Below are 18,642 nucleotides of genomic sequence, written 5' to 3'. Positions count from 1 at the left end.
ACAAATGAAAATTGCTTTGAATTCATTAGCTGCATGATTTCAAGAAATATAACATTTTCAAGGCAGCAACTCTAGCACGTACAGAGAGTAGTTCCCGTTCGCCAAGTGTTTCATCCTCTGAATGAACGACTTTATGCCTCCCACAACCACATACTAGCAGAAGACGTAGATGGGTATACTGCTCATTGCTTGTTCTGATCCGTCGACATCAAACACGTTGCATGATCTGCTGCCGTCTCCAGTAAAGACGATGCCTCTATAATATCATCCTAGAAAGAAGCACAAAGCAGTTCTTTTGACATTCCTTGAATACATCAAGGGAGTGCAAGGCAAAATGGACTATCACAGAAAGATGGAAGTGTGACAATTGCCCCCGTGATTTCATCGTCATTGTCATGTTCAGAGTTGGAAAAAAGTCAGTGATGCCGGAAACGATATCGTTTGAATGTACTCTAAGGTGGTTACTAATATAAAAGTCCTGTTTCTCAAATTGAGTGACTGGGTACAGTTCCAGGGGCAATCCAAGAAGAGGTGTCAGAAGTAACGTACGTGCGCAAAGGAGAAAAACATTTCTCTCTTGATGAAGTGCGAAGAAGATATGTCTTACACTCTGAACATAAGATTTGCATTGGAAATTAAAGATAACTATTGAGAATTCCAATGCTAGGTGACAGACCCGCTTCACCATAAGATGTGACTTGACTCACCCAAACTCTTAATGGGGAAAAGGGACATGCAGAGTTGAAACCTAATGGTGAGTGGAAAAAAGAGGAGGACCTATCAAGTAATTAGTTACTGCCAATTGTAGTTCAAAGATCGGTTTATTTTCCATCAAATGTAAATTTGGATGAAATTATAGAAATATTTACATTTAATTAATTTTATGACCCGATTCACCCTGTTACCCCTATACATACGAACACATTGATAATGTTTGTATGTGTGTGTGTGTGAGAGAGTTTGTGAGTGTGTGTGTGTGTGTTTGTACATGTATTGGAAATTTTACTAATAATTGCGTTTTAGGCCACTAGGGATACATGCAGTCTTTCATTCCTGTTCTATAATATTTTCTGCTCTATTGGAATATTCACTATGCGATATCTTTCTAAAATAGATACAGGTAAACAAACTAGTCCATTGTTTTCGTCTACGTATACTCGTGCCATGCATTTAGTGTTACCTCCTCACCTTGAACAACATTTAGGATATTAATTTGATTTTATCACATGTTTAAAAAAAAAAGTATATTGGTTAGAACTTTAACCTACACAGACATACTTTTCCCCATTCCTTCCGTGTATTCCAAATATTTCTATTGTGTATGTGGAACCACCATACGCCTGGTGTAAGAAATGTTGCTTAGTTTAATATATTGTTATCCTGAATTATTTGATGAACGTCGTACACACATAATAAGCAAAGAACAATTGAATGTGATCTCGTATTTTGGGAGAAATCTTGGGTTTGCATAGAATCTTACTGAAATGGTCTGACGGAAATGAACTGACGTAATACTAATTGAAAATTAAGAATGTTGGGTAATGAAGAATGTTCATTATTCTTATTATAACGTAAATTATTTGTGATTTTCAATTTTGTATAAGATGTATTCGTTAAGTGACGGCCATATGTATTGTATTTCAATCGAAAATGCTCGTCGATAAAAAAAACGCTACTTAATATGTTTCTCCAGTACTATACACAGAATATAGTACATTTCTATGTATTAATGAATTATAACTCTCCAACGAATGGTTGAAAATATCAAAACGTTAAGGCACACTGGAATTTCGACTAATGGTATTCACACACACATGCAGTTCAATTAACTTATCTTACCATCAGGGATGCAGACGCCGGTAATATTTCCAAATGGAGTGTAGCAATAGTAGCCTTCACAGCATTTTTTTGTACCGCACTGAAATACAAGTAAGAAATATGTATTAGTAACAGTCTTCTGCCTTTAATACATGGAAAATGTTTTTTGCTGTGATATCGTACGTACCGAACACATTGTACAGATACACGTATAGATATTTTTACGGATACCCACAGATACAGAGACTTGAATTTTGTAGCAATTTTAATTGTTCAAAATATAAATAAAGATTAATGGGTCAATATTCAACTCCAATTAGACATTGTAAGCATCAACATACGAAAGATTTGATTTAAAGTTTCGACAATTTCATCAGAATATAAAAAATTCCTGATATGTAACCACAAAATACAGTTTTTACAAATAATATTGCTTTCATTAACATAATGTTCGAAATGTACAAAATCCATGGAAAATTCTAATATTGCTTTCACTTCCAGAATAATTAGTCTCCGTAAACATGTCGCTTTCTATTTCTGCCGACTATGGGATAGATCAAAACTACAGAAACGTATCGGCAAATCAAATCCACAGGACGCTTTCCGATATCGATAATACTCGTACCTGTCGTTGCCGACATATCAGCAGGTATTGGTTCTGCCCTCATAATAATATTAGGCAGATATTGTTAGTAAATACAAGGAAAATATACAAGAAGCTTTACGCAGAGAAAGATGCATTTATAGAATTAAAATTAGGAGTATCTAGTAAATATGTGAAATTTCAAAGCAGAGACGATTTAATGAAAAGGTAAAAGGGCAATAACGGAGTTGAACTAGTCGTCTAAGACATATTTTAGTAGCTGGATCCTAATATTTGAACGATTCTAAGTTTGTACTATGAGAGAAATATTTGAGCATGTAAATTATGTAGCACATTTCTTTAAACGAAGACAGATTTCTGATGTAGTAAAACCGGTAACCATGCAAACACAATTCGAGCCTTTAGCCTTTAAAATAATTGATGGTCAAGCTTCATGCACTCAATGAAGACTTAGTATGGTTCTCAGTAATTATTCGGAGCGTGTTTTTAGAGGTTTCTATGCCGCATAGCTTCTCATTTGTTATGTATTTATAAAAATACTTTAAAATACCTTATTTTGATAACAGACATTCACTAAATTTGCTGAGTGATATTTTTTATTTGGAGAGGGGAATTTTCATAAGGTGAGGAATTTTTAAACAATGTTCGCTAGTTTCAGAAAAGTAGGATTCTTTCCGTACCGCAACGCAGATCTCATTGAACTGCTCGTTTACATTTTACAACTTAATGCTAATGCAAATGTAGGTAGAGTCCTGCCAGAGGACCCTTTCTTCTAAGGTCTGAACTTGATGTTCTTGGCGACAATCTGATGAATGTTATCTAGTTTCGAACGTTTCTTGATATTCTTAAGTTGTCCAGTCCATAAACAATGTGTCTAGTTCTGTCAGATTAATTTTAGTAGGGAGTACAGTTATAGTGTTTCGTGAACTTATTTCTACTTAACGCAGTATCTTCATAATCGAGTTGCAGTATTGGAGAAACAGTCTTTTGCGCCAAGTGGTCCAGTTTTCGAATTGATTTCATTACATCGATTACATGACAAAATGAAAAATATCTTAGAGGTTGCTTCCAAAATTCAGATTTTTCAGGGCATCTAATTGCCTGCTGTACAGTGCTCAGCCTTTCTGCAATGATGGTTATGGCTGTTGCCTGACTTCGATCTTGGCAACACCCGCCTGCAAGCGACCTGATACGGTCAAGGTATCAGTGGATGGCCACGAGGTTTGAACTTCACGGCCAGAAGAAGAGAAACCATAAATAGATTAATACGGGCATAGCTTTCTGTATCGTTCAACATTGCATTTGTATGTTACGGACATAAGTTAAGTTATCTTTTAAATATGTCGTTTGTTCACCACCGTCTGGATTTATCTTGCTCCGCTAATATTGTCCTGCATTACCATGTCCCTCACTCGAACCTATCACGATCCAAAAGGTTGTATGTTTTCAACTGCAATTTAATATCAGTTAGGGGTCATTCCATGTCAAATCATCCAGAATTTTGTGAAAATGTCACCCACCATCTCCGATTTTGATGAAATTCGGTATACTTATAGAACCTTTGATGCTGATTACAAAAATTACAACTTTTTTGAGATTGGTCAAGGGGTTCAGAAATTACGAGTTTTTAAAAATCTCCGTGTACGCCACATGCGGCTCCACTTTGAATGACACGCATTAGGTTATAAATTATAGTTTCTTCTCTCAGATTTGCCGTAGAAACTTCAGGTTTCTTTTCTTTTGCTCAGGATAGTGTAAGATTTAATTTAAATAATGTTTCAGATCAGTGTATCAATAATCATGTATTTTATGTATAGTTTCATGTATTTTTTTATAAAAATAAATGACTAACTTCAAGAGCGAATTTCGTGGAATGCCTCCCGTTAAATTTTCCCCAAATTTTATATACAGGTAGCTCAGAGTGGGTAATAATGTTTGATGGAAAAATTGGGATGGGCGGTTCAGAGACAGGGTGATAAAAAAATCATTTGCATTAAAAGTTAATCTTATTAAAAATGCTTATGTATTTAGCACAAAGTCTGAAGTACAATATGTTTTGAGGTATAATATTCAAAATTTCTGTTCACTATGTGTGAAGATAAGCATAGGCGTAACCTGGCGGGGGCAAAGGGAATCATTTTCCCTATCCAAAATTTATAGATTAATTAAAACCTACAAGTTAAATATATTTTGTGAACTTCCTGGCACTTCAGGAACAAACAAAAGAACAGTAATTATTGTGATTTTTCAAATGTATTTAGCAAATAATCTTTGACACTATTTTAATGGGACGGAAAACTTTATAATTCTCTCAACCCAAAGATAGTTCCCAAGTTACGCCCATGAAGATAGTACCGAAAAATACTTACTCGATTGTATTCTATGCATTGCCAAAATTTCATGCACTATAAATTGTGCCGTTCACATTTTCTGTTCCCAACTGAAAAAAAAATATATCTGTACCTTCTCTGGATGCTACGTAAAATGATTTTCTTTGAATTCCCGGCCTTTCAAGGAAGCTATGCTTTGTTGCATGCTAACTTCATCCACGCTTTACTTCAATTCATATCTACTTGTATGTAAAAACTTCAGTGTTTTAGGTGGACTGTCGAACTAGGAAAAAATCATCGTCGAAGTAGTGGAAACTTTGAATCTTGTTGAACGTGGAATGGAGAAGAAAGAAATAGGTGCAAGTGGAATCAATGACACCATATTCAAAATACCGTGGTAAGCATACAAATTATTTCTTAATTAAAATCGTTAAAGCAAAGTCGACTGTGTTTCATCATTTATTTGCAGTAGTAATGTAAGTATATGAAGACATGTTAGTACTAGAAACGCAATTTGTAATTTTTACACAAATCAATGATCATTAACTGTAAGTTTCTTTCACAGTAACTGTAAAGTAACTCACAGTTACTTTCAAAGTACCACTAACTGAAACTGAGTTACTTTTTAAATGAGTAACTGAAACTCGGTTACTTGTAATAAGTAACTTACCGAACTTGGTAAATAGCCTGTAGCCTAAGTTCAAAACAGTGCATACTTAATCTTCCTGGTGCTGTTGTATAGTACTATGCAATCGCTGACAAATTGTACTGCAGGTTGTTGATATTTCACCTTACGTGATTAATAAGAAATTTATGCCTCTAATACTATTTCTATGGAATTGGTACTTCATTGCTGAACTTGTTACTTGATACTGTTGATGTCTATACAAGTCATCTAAGTGTTCCAACCACCCCATCACAAGAAGATTCTCTGTGGTATGTGGCAAGAAAAGTTCCATTTGGAAAAACTTCAATCAGCACAAATGTGTATTATTAATCCTTACTTCACATTACGTATCTCCGCGAAGAGTAGCAAAAAAATCCATATTGAGATAAAATGCACAAAAAGAAGAATGTACTTGAAGAAAATTTGCTAAACTTGGGAATGCTAATGATGAGGATTATATTTTTTTAAAAAAAATTGAAGACAGTTGAAACTAACTTAGATACAGTGAAACCTCGATTTTACGTTGTTCAGGGGACCAAGCTGAAAAAATCTTGAATGTGAGAAAATGTAAAAACGAGGAAAATTTCTTAGAAATTTGCTATGTTGGGAACACCAAGAATGAATGTAAAATGCAGGAAAATGTAAAATCGAGGAACCTGAAATCTGGGTTCCACTGCGATTATTATTTGTAGGTTTTAATTAATCTATAAAGTTTGGAGGGGGGAAATGATTCCCTTTGACCCCGCCAGGTTACGCCTATGCTTATCTTCACACACAGTGAACAGAAATTTTGAATATTATACCTCAAAACATATCGTACTTCAGACTTTGTGCTAAATACATAAGCATTTTTAATAAGATTAACTTTTAATGGAAATGATTTGTTTATCACCCTGTCTCTGAACCGCCCATCCCAATTTTTCCATCAAACATTAGTACCCACTCTGAGCTACCTGTATATAAAATTTGGGGGAAATTGAAGGGGGGGCATTGCACGAAATTCGCTCTTGAATTTAGTCATTTATTTTTCTAAAAAAAATGCATGAAACTATACATAAAATACATGATTATTGATACACTGATCTGAAACCTTATTTAAATTAAATCTTATACTATCCTGAGCAAAAGAAAAGAAACTTGAAGTTTCTACGGCAAATCTGAGAGAAGATACTATAATTTATGACCTAATGCGTGTCATTCAAAGTGGAGCCGCATGTGGCGTACACGGAGATTTTTAAAAACTCGTAATTTCTGAACCGCTTGACCAATCTCAAAAAAGTTGTAATTTTTGTAATCAGCATCAAAGGTTCTATAAGTATACCGAATTTCATCAAAATCGGAGATGGTGGGTGACATGGCCTGGATGATTTGACGTGGAATGACCCTTAGGCTTTTCTATATACAATCAAACTCATCTAGTGCAGGTAAATTGTTTTAAAGTATCCTCGAGCGCTTCGAATTCAACTATAAACTCCACAAGAGCATTTGTGAAACATATTCGTCTAAAGTTGATCCATAATATTGAATAAAATGACCCGAAGCGAAACAACCCATGAAGGAAGAGCCTACCTACCGACTGCAGGAGAACAGCAGGACGAACATCCAGGTTGTAGGTTTCCATGGTTGAGGTACGCTACTTATTCGTAACTCCTCAATTTCGTCACGATGGTGGATGGCCACCGGTCCCAATCTCAGGGAAAAGTTGTTAAGCTTTTCCCAGGAGATTCGAACCGTTGCGCGTCCCTCAGATCGAGCTCAAAGCATGACGCCTTACACCGCAGGGTCACCCATAATATTGAATAGAGATGAAGAAAACTTCCACTTCCTCACGTAGGCTTTTATCGCTATTTGTTAGTTTAAATTGCTTTTTTATGTTAACTTTATTCACACACAGGCTAACCGTGACAGGACGTACATTTTGAAGTGGGATCCGAACTACTTTCCACTGTGTGATTTATCGCTGTGTTTAATCTTGCAAAATCATCGGTGGTGACAGTTTTGTATTGTAACTTTGTTTTGAATAATAGCCTTTAGCTGATTCCAGTTTATTTCTGTTTTGTGCTAATGTTTTGGATTTGTTGTTTAAGTTCCTCCACATCTTTACTTTGAACTTCCTGCAATTTAAGTAAATCGGCTTGGAGTTTAACGACGCTCTGTTCCATGTTCTATATTTTTTTCCATTCGTCTTCGCGAAGATCGAGACAAAAATTAAGAGGACTCTCCTCTGTGGGAGATGGAAGTCCGGGAAAGGTTGTAGAGGAGGAACGTGTGTGACGCGCATTGACTCCAGGGATGTGCGAGAAACAACGGTTTTGCGATCTAATAGAATAATTTGTGTAAGGGAACAAATCGCTTAAACTAACGTTTAATAAACTAGTATTGGTTTAGAGGCTTTCATTAAGTGGACACCGGAAATTTTACAAAGACTAGAAATTATAGGTCAAAGTCCAGAAGATCGGACTTGAAAAAAAAAAAAAACATTCATTAAAAATATTAATAACCAATAGCACAACAGCATGGTCGTGAAAATACATTTCAAGTATTCATAATTATCACAATGACTTTGTAGTTGCAGAAGACACATTGTAGAGTTTTGTTACCGGAGGATACACAAGAAACACTGACGACTACAGGTCAAATAAGGAATAAGGATATATTGAAGAGACGATTAATACAGAAGGTCGATCCGCGTATATGTGTCCGATTTTGAACCGTCACTCCTGTGCACAGAATCGACTGATCCAAGCTGTTAAAAGCGTGGGAGGACGGCTAGAGCCTGTAGTATCGTGGCACTATCACGAGTGTGTGTTGTGTGTATCATGGCTCCACAGGTGAACCGTTTTTGGGAAGGGTACGTAATTGCACTTTTCCAAATATCCGGTGTCAAAAATTCAGAAACAGTGCAAAGAACATGGATGTGCCTTGGGTTCGACGACCATCAAGAAAATAATCAAGCGGCATAAACACCACAAGGTTCCAGCTATTCAGTCGCCCCCCAGTGGGACGAGGAAGGGAGTGTGCACTGCAGTGATGCCACCCGTGTCTCGGAAGCTGCATCGAATGGCACTAAAGGAAACCTCCCGACGCAACGTGTGATGGCCACACTACTCCACGTGGCCCAGACAACTGTGAACCACTCCCTGTGTGACAAATTAAACATACGGAAGGATTTAAAAGCTGTGAACATTACCTCAGTGAGGCCTATCGGTGTAAGGTCTCACGACATACATCTCGTTCTACTAAGAACTTTCTGCCACAACATCTGCATTCGGGGTATTCCATTTCACGATATACTGGTGAAGTCATCGGATGCGAGTCCCATGAATTTCTGTGGGTTTGGTCTACTGAAACAGGCACTTTCCTCTCATCGTGTCACCACTCTTCGGGGCCTGTGGAAAGCCTGTCAGGAGGAATAGCAGAAGATTCCACTTCCTGTACTTCGTCGTAGCCTCCTACAATGGAAGTTACGGTGCAGGGCTATTGCCAAGACACACGGTGATCACATTGAGGACAACCGATGGTCATCCCGTGGATTTTATAAGGTAAGTGCTAGTCCAAAATCGGACACATATACGCGGATCGACCTTCTGTAAGAGAAAACTGGATTCATGAGAAGAGTCAGTGTTCGCCGTCAATGTAGTAATATCCCAAAAGTATTACCTTTTAGTGTGAAGTATTAATAAAGAGAAACATTTGAACATTGAAAATTGTATTACTTTTGTCTTGCTCGTAGAAAATGTCTGGTAATTGAAAACCATCTGGATCTGCAAAATCGTACAGCCATGTTCAAAAAATCTGTCGCATGGATTTTTTATAAGTCCAACGTCTTACGAAATTATGTTGGTAGCTCTGAAACAAGGAAGTGTTGTGAAATATACGATCCTCCAATCAGAGTGAAGTTCGATTCGGAGGAGCAGGAGGCGTGACTCACGGTCTTGTCCGCAGGAAGTTCAACCAATGCAGGATTTCCAAATATGAGATAACGTCCCATTGGTTAAATATTGTTTCAATAACGCCAATCGGCAAAAAGATTGCCAAAAAGTTTACTTTGTCGTTTTAATTTTAATTGCTTTTAATCGTTTCAAATTAGTATTAAATTGTCCCAATTATAGTTCACGAGCTTAATATAATGTATTCATGTATGTGTTTGACAATCATATATCACTCATTAGAACAATTTTCACATTGTTTTCACTACGTGAGATGACATTTCATTACATTTACGATAAAATAGTGGTTTGGGTGTAATAACAGTTTTCATTCATTAATGTAGAGATGCATTTTTATTTGGTGAGTTAATGATTAGGTTAATTCATTATTTCTCGCAAAAAGAGGGAACCACAGCTGAAAGAAAATACACAACTTGTATTTTTGAGGTGAAGAGTTAGTTTTAACATCACTTTTTACACACATAGGCTAATCACGACTAGGGATACATTTAAATTGGAATCTGAAACATTATGCAACCTGACTATAACTCGGAAAAGGACACACTGATTACAAGACGTCGATACATTACCACTTGGTCTGGCGAACGTCGATAATAATGAGGGGTTGTGGGAGTGGGAGATGGGTGACGGAAAGTAGAAAATAAATAGTATTTTTGGGGGTATTTAATGTTATATTTATACACATACAAACCTAAGAAAATATGAAAATATTTATTTTGATACATGTGTGTGGGGGGTTGGGGAAGGGGGAAAAGAGAGGGACAGAACGATATTGGGAGAGATGGAAGGAAGAGGTGATTGTGGAAAATGTTTTATTTGACGTTCAGTAATAAAAACAATCAAATCAATGATGATTATCTTATAAATACCATATTTAATGTAAATTTGTTTTAAAAATTGGGGGTAGGGAACTGTTTGTTTTACGTTCAGTGCAGGATAACAAGTGGAGACACATCGTGGTTCGTATCTCACTTTAAACTGTAGGTCCAGGCCCCATTAGCCTATCTGTGTATAACGTGGATTTAGAATTCAGGAGAAAATAACGTCGATCTAGTATTTTGGATTTTAGATGCGTTGAGACCACTAAAATGTCCAATTCTTATAATAAGAAACCTGTCCTCATATTACCATTTTGAAAGAGAGAGAGTTAATTGTATAGTCTTTCGTTGTTAGTTTCAAAGAAGACTAATTCATATAGTAACAATGGGAACGAATAAAGTTTACGAAACGTTTTTGCCACTGTGGGGATTTGAACCTAAGACCATTAAAGTGACAACCCAGTGCGATAACCACTACCCCACGAGTTCGTTCCTTCTTACGGCATGATTATGAGTTAAGATCAATTCGTTCAATATGCATTAGAAATATAATCCCCACCTCGCCTCTTTATAAACAACACACCCAAACGCTCCTTTGTAGCAAATGAAATAAAGGTGGTATGAATGTCACAAAACATTTAAGCAATATCTACTATATTTACGACGCAATCGTTTTACATGGAGAGGCTACAGCTTCGAAAATTGATGTTGTGACTTTTTTTCTTCTAGTGGTAGGGTAGATATTCGTATGGCAAGGTTCTAGCGTGCACTAGCCAGTAATTTCCGAGAAAGAAACTTCAATTTTTTTTTATGATGGTAAAGTGGTTCGGTGATAGGCTATCAGTATTACACGCCGAAGATTATAGGTTTGACTTCTGTTCGATTAACCCTATTATTATTATGTATAGCAACTAAGTATTGTATTTAATTAAGAATTTAAAGAAATAAAAATTTTATATATTTTTTTAAAAAAATAACACTCCTCTCTAATGATTTTTCAATGTTATTTTTGAAAATAATTTTTCAGAATATGTTTTTGAATTTTTCATCATTTTACTAGGATTTGCATAAAATGATCCATGTGTCATATTCGACGAAATGTCATGTACAGCAAAAGTTATACATTTTTATTTTAGGGAAAATTATCAAGAAACAAAACAAATAAATACTATTGACATCCTTTTGTGAATAGTATTTATTTTACGTTATTTTTTGTTCACCATGCATAGTTGTATTCTTGTGAAAAGCATGAAAAACAATATATTCTCTACATTTCGCAAAGCAAATAATATACGAATTTTCGTAATAAGTAAAATGCAATAAATAATTTTTCGGTTTAATAAGAAATAAAAATCGCAGAGTCAACCGAACGATGAATCGAACACAGAATTTTACAACCCATAAAATGCCTTGTATCCTTTGCAATGAAGTGATGTAGATTCAAGTAATAAAATTTCATGCAAAATCGCACGTTATAAGATTGTTCAAATATATTAAATCAGTGTGTCCATAAGTTATTATACTGTCAGCCATTTGGCACATCTCGTTACAAAATCTCAGCATATCACCATTCACTAATTAATCGAATTGAATATTGATTCACTTCACAGTTCAATGTGCAACAATAGTTTTGACTCATATCATGTGAGATGTAAACTCAATTCAATTCTCTCATTGTATGTAACTTGTATGTTGAGCTCATGTAGAAATATCAATTATGAGCTCTAAGCTAAAATTGACGCTACAATCGCTTGATCAACTCTTTCGTCTCGCTGCCAGACATTCTACGTTCCTGTTTGCTCCAGGTCGCTTCTGCATTTCATTATCATTGTTTTTCCTCTGTTTCATTCTCAAAGTCGTTATAAACCTACGTAATTTCTACTGTTTACAGTAGACAGAATCTACTGTTACCAATTGTAGTACTCTACTGCGTCTCTCGGAAATCTACTCAAAATCAATGATTTCCTACTGAACACTTTTAGTAGGCCTAATGTGTAATTACAGTTGAGGAACTACAAGTGAAATATTCTCTTCAGGACTACATGTAATATTGCATGTAGCGTGAATTTGAATTTGAATTCAAAATTTTGGGTGCGTCAGCACTTAGGCTATTTTGCACCTGTCACATTATACGGGGTCCAGCCCCTTACCAGAACTAAAATAACATAACTGTGACGTCGTGTTGTAACTAAAATATTAAAATATTCTGAATTCGGTTAAAAGCTGAGGCTGTAAAGAGGCACTCAGCACCCACAAGGACCAAACACAGGACAACACAGAAAAGTATACTGGGTGTACTAAGTGGAAGCAACAATTGGGTGTACATACTTCGTGGAAGGTCATCCCTTACACCCATGTAGTGTGTTTAGCTCAGCATGGTAGCTGTAAATATAACTTTTTATTCCTCCTCACCAACAATTTGTTTTTATATCTATTTAAAATTTAAACCAACCTCACTTCCATGTAGTACACCCTGAACTGCATTTTGCAGACTAACGAGGCTCTGGTGACTGGACCTACTGTTAGTATAATCTTTGTAGGACTGTGTGTGTGTTGTCCTTGTTTGTGCTGACTTTCTGCCCTTCATGGGCTGTTGCGCGACGGATTATTATTATTAAGGATATTTTAGTTTTCAGACACGCTTTTATTTTTGTCATGATAAGGGGCTGGACCCCGTATAGCGTGACGGGTGTAAAATACCCTAAGTTTTCAGGCACACAAATTGTAATTCAAATTTTAAAAAATCTTAACATAGATGTTTAAAAACACCTATTGATCTATTGAAACCAGTACAGTAGAGAAACTGCAAGTGAAAATAATTTATTCAGTATAGTGTATAATATGTTAAGTTTAATATTTTGGCTGTAAATATTAATTTCATACCCCCTTATTATTTTTTTGTATCTATATCTTTTTGAAAATCTGAACACAGTAGATGTTTCAAAACAACTATTGATCTACTGAAAACAGTAGGCAAAAGTTCCATTGGAGTAAGTAGAAAAGAGCCATGAAATAATACCCAAAGAAGTCAACCATTATGAATTAATGTTACATACTTTTTTTTATTTCACTTTCCAGAAAATAGGCGCTCGAAATAATACATGGCATGCGATGTACTAGACAGTTCAAGGTAAAAGGTGAAGAAATCCACCACAGTACCATGACGTATGAAGTAACATGTTCACAGGCATTCAATACAACTGATAAGGGTTCACCTGACCTTGGAAGTGTGGGAAACACGTTTCACGCTAGTTTCCAGAATGCTGTGGCTAAATCTGGAACTAACTGTGGAATAAGAAATAGTTTGTATCATTTAACAATGACATTTCACATTTACAAAATATGAGATATGTAGACTTTGATTTATTTATTATAGTAGACGGTAGAGAATTACTTACCACGAAAGTCAAGTTCTAAATTGCAGACATCAAAATCTACTCCAGGTTGTAAAGTACATTTGTGATAGACAGCAGATAGGTTAATAAGGTTTACAAGATTGCTAACGACTCTTAAGACAAACGTTCAACGAAGGTTATTGAGTGAGAAAATGGGAAATTGATAAAAATAGCAGCCTAGTTGAGTGAAGATCGAAGGTTCGAATCTCTTATAGAACCGGCTATTTTTTGACACTAATTTTTGTTGCGTAATATATTTAATGTATTGTCGACATTTATAGGAAACGAAATATGAAAACTCTCCTCCTCTGTAACGGTGCGGTCTAAGACTCTGTGCTTTGGACTCCGACTGCAGCAGGACGGCATGGATTCGAGTCGTCCTGGGTTCTCGGCCTGTTATCTGTATAGGACCGGTGGCAACCCACCATCGTGAGGAAATCGGGGAGCTACGAGTGACTGGTGTAACCTGGTTTCAGATATCTGAGGGTTCGACGTGCTGACCAACGTCACCTCGTTGCCAGTTGAAGATAACTCTAGGTAGGATTGTGGAAGGGAGACCGACAGTCGGGAGATAGCCCAAGGCTCTTCGACGATTTAAAATATGAAAACTATTCCTTCCGTAAATCTAATTTCTCGTCATTGTCACGTGAGATTTCTTTTCAGTATGCCTTCTGCAATACTAATTAGTTCCTAAGTGAGATAATGAGATGGACAGAGAGATATTAAATTATGAGTTCACTGTTTAAAAAATAAGCATTAACACATTTTTATATTCACATACCTCTTTACAAATTCCTGAGCACGTCACTACAAATGAACCAATCTAGTGCACACTAGAGCGTTGGCTTATCGATACCTATGGGGTACCCTACAATTACAGTCAAACAACAACCTCAATTCTCGAAGCAGTAGCCTCTCCATGTAAAACGATTGCTTCGTAAATATAGTAGATTTTGCTTAAATGTTTTGTGACATTCATACCACCTTTATTTCATTTGTTACAAAGGAGCGTTTGGGTGTGTTGTTTATAAAGAGTCGGGTGGGGATTATATTTCTAATGCATATTGAACGAATTGATCTTAACTCATAATCATGCCGTAAGAAGGAACGAACTCGTGGGGTAGTGGTTATCGCACTGGGTTGTCACTTTAATGGTCTTAGGTTCAAATCCCCACAGTGGCAAAAACTTTTCGTAAACTTTATTTGTTCCCATTGTTACTATATGAATTAGTCTTCTTTGAAACTAACAACGAAAGTCTATACAATTAACTCTCTCTCTTTCAAAATGGTAATATGAGGACAGGTTTCTTATTATAAGAATTGGACATTTTAGTGGTCTCAACGCATCTAAGATCCAAAATACTAGATCGACGTTATTTTCTCCTGAATTCTAAATCCACGTTATACACAGATAGGCTAATGGGGCCTGGACCTACAGTTTAAAGTGAGATACGAACCACGATGTGTCTCCACTTGTTATCCTGCACTGAACGTAAAACAAACATTTCCCTACCCCCAATTTTTAAAACAAATTTACATTAAATATGGTATTTATAAGATAATCATCATTGATTTGATTGTTTTTATTACTGAACGTCAAATAAAACATTTTCCACAATCACCTCTTCGTTCCATCTCTCCCAATATCGTTCTGTCCCTCTCTTTTCCCCCTTCCCCAACCCCCCCCACACACATGTATCAAAATAAATATTTTCATATTTTCTTAGGTTTGTATGTGTATAAATATAACATTAAATACCCCCAAAAATACTATTTATTTTCTACTTTCCGTCACCCATCTCCCACTCCCACAACCCCTCATTATTATTGACGTTCGCCAGACCAAGTGGTGTATCGACGTCTTGTAATCAGTGTGTCCTTTTCCGAGTTATAGTCAGGTTGCATAATGTTTCAGATTCCAATTTAAATGTATCCCTAGTCGTGATTAGCCTATGTGTGTAAAAAGTGATGTTAAAACTAACTCTTCACCTCAAAAATACAAGTTGTGTATTTTCTTTCAACTGTGGTTCCCTCTTTTTGCGAGAAATAATGAAGTAACCTAATCATTAACTCACCAAATAAAAATGCATCTCTACATTAATGAATGAAAACTGTTATTACACCCAAACCACTATTTTATCGTAAATGTAAATGAAATGTCATCTCACGTAGTGAAAACAATGTGAAAATTGTTCTAATGAGTGATATATGATTGTCAAACACATACATGAATACATTATATTTAGCTCGTGAACTATAATTGGGACAATATAATACTAATTTGAAACGATTAAAAGCAATTAAAATTAAAACGACAAAGTAAACTTTTTGGCAATCTTTTTGCCGATTGGCGTTATTGAAACAATATTTAACCAATGGGACGTTATCTCATATTTGGAAATCCTGCATTGGTTGAACTTCCTGCGGACAAGACCGTGAGTCACGCCTCCTGCTCCTCCGAATCGAACTTCACTCTGATTGGAGGATCGTATATTTCACAACACTTCCTTGTTTCAGAGCTACCAACATAATTTCGTAAGACGTTGGACTTAGAAAAAATCCATGCTACAGATTTTTTGAACATGACTGTACGTAAATCAGAGGAATGTGCAAGACTTTTACATTTATGAAATGAAGGACTTTGTCATGTCATATAATATGTATGTGCTAAATTAATAAAATATATAACCTTATTTTACAAATCAAGCTTTTATTATCAATTAACTCGTCAATTCCCAGTGTCAACATCCAGGTTCAATGATTTCGAAATATCATTGAAAATACTAGTCACAACAGAAAAAATTTAATTTTATTATATTTTTTGTCGTAATGCTTTACGATAACGGTGACATGCCGATGGACAGTGCTCCGCTCTTGCGTCGAGCTCTGTAACTAATTGTTCAAGCTGGTGGATTGCAGAGACAAAAGATCTCCCACTGCCTGCAGTTCAAATGTCAACCCAAAACGTATGTCACTATTATCATATTCGCATATTCAGTTGCAAGAACATCAATAGTAGTGATATACAGTATATATTTTTAAAGTAGTAATATGTATTTTTGTTTCATTCCTAAACATTTAGTGTCACCTACGGGTGACAGTTGGCATTATATCTTAACGACACACAGTAAATTAGTAGTGCAGAATATGCGGTGGAATAGATTTTATGAGATCCAACAGTTCTTACACTGATGCAACAATTTTACATTTACCAAAAAATGAAGTTAGAATCTATTTTGATTTAGCGAATTCTAGTTTTATGAAAAAGATTTCCCAACGTGTTTCTCAAGTCAGACGATTGAACCATCATACTATGGGCGACACCCTTCAAAGTAACACATGCACTGATAACATGTAAAGTTAGGTTTCAAGATATGGTCAGCAGCTACAAGAAGTTTTTACCTGATATCCTTTGAACCTTACCAAGGTGCAAATCAAGATGAGCCAGCTAGCTATATTGTATTTTTTAGAAGCAGCTGTATTGAATATGGAATCTCGCTTGTTAATGATCTAGGTCCATACAAACTATATTTTGACAATTAATTAACTGACATTCCATTACTAAAAACACTTACTGCAAAAACAAAGGTAGAACAGGAAGTATTCAAGGAGACACAGTTCATAATCGCCTCATACAAAGTACAAAATCAATGAAGAATGATACACGTCTGTTTTTATCATTCTGAACAACCAACAAGCTGATCGATGTTAGTTGGCATGACTACTAGACTTACTAGAGTCAAACTGTCAAGAAATTATTGATTGATTGATTTGTTATTTAAATCCACTTTATGCACAGTAATGCTAATCGGGACTGGACCTACAGTTTAATGTGGAATCCGAACCTCTATGTGCATCCACCGGGTTTCGATCCCGGGACCCCTTGATTATAAGGCAACGACGATACCACTGCACCATCGACGAGGCCCCAAACAAATTATTCCTTTTACAAAGGTGGATAGGGTAAGATCAGTTGTGGCAAAGAAGTCAAAAATCGAAGTGAACTGTCCCTCTGTAGGACAGAAATACAACACATATATGTGTGGTGTCGATCATTTCGATGAAAATGTGGAGTCTTAAGAGTTGGTCTTTGGGGTAAGAAGTGTGGTTCCCTCTTTTTGTATTGGGATTAGATTCAGCATTATAAAATGCGTGGTTATTTTTTTTAAAGATGTGAAACATTGATACGTATAGCTAGTGTGACTTTAGATGAAATATAGTATATACATACTTTGGGCTATATGGAAAAGGGTGAGAGCTAAGTGTGTGTTGCGGAGTTCCATTGAGTGGGAGAGATCCAGCTGAAGTACGTACAGCTTAGCGAACAAGTTGAAGAACATGTTCGTGTTGTCTGCAGTCAGGGAAGATGTAGCTACTGCCATAAATACACCAGAATTACGTGCCAGAAGTATAGTATTGTTTGCATGCAAAATGTTGGTATAATTTCCACACATGAAAAATATAATATGAAAGATTTGATTTCGTCTTGCATATAATTACTTAGTTTGTTTCTTGTTGTGAAAACAAAGCTATGAAACTATATTTTTTTAGCTTTTGTCTACATAAAAATATGTATGTAATTGATGAAACAATTATATTGGAAGGCAACTATGCTGACCATTATCAATGAGTATCTGGAGGCAAACGTGGGGGTGAAGGTGGCTGGAGTGCGGTGCTGATGACATCACCTCCAAAACGGCCGAGCTTTAGAACTTGTGGGACACTACTTACATCCCTTAAAAGTGCCTTCATGGCACGGCGCTATATGCAAGGGTAATGACGTCAGAAGTTGTAAATATCAATTAAGTACTCAGAAGTTTGAATTTTTTAGGAATAATGCCCAGTGTCACCTGCAGGTGATACGTAAATATTAATGGAAATATTATTTCATTTTTTAAAAAAAATCCATGCCAGTCATATATATTAACATTATATAAATGAAAAATAAAGCCGAGATAACAAAAAACATTGTTCTCAAAGAAAGGTGAACAATTTGGTTAATTTTAGGGTTAATAATGCTATTAAGTAATAAGCAATTAGATAACTTTATACATATTACA

At 35.9% G+C, this 18,642-nt stretch overlaps 1 long non-coding RNA gene across 1 annotated transcript in view; it reads right to left on the bottom strand.

The window, feature by feature from the left end:
• LOC145994355 (uncharacterized) overlaps window positions 1–18,642 on the bottom strand; it is an 82,344-nt gene that overhangs the window by 35,142 nt on the left and 28,560 nt on the right. Inside the window, exon 2 of the long non-coding RNA XR_014442344.1 lies at window positions 1,840–1,918. This is a non-coding gene — a long non-coding RNA (uncharacterized LOC145994355). The remainder of the gene's footprint in view (window positions 1–1,839; window positions 1,919–18,642) is intronic.

This window comes from Lepisma saccharinum, chromosome 10 (genome assembly GCF_977018435.1).
Source record: "Lepisma saccharinum chromosome 10, izLepSacc3.1, whole genome shotgun sequence".
Taxonomy (NCBI): Eukaryota; Metazoa; Arthropoda; class Insecta; order Zygentoma; family Lepismatidae; genus Lepisma; species Lepisma saccharinum.
Note: the sequence above shows the minus strand (reverse complement) of the source record. Positions and strands in the feature narration are given on the sequence as shown.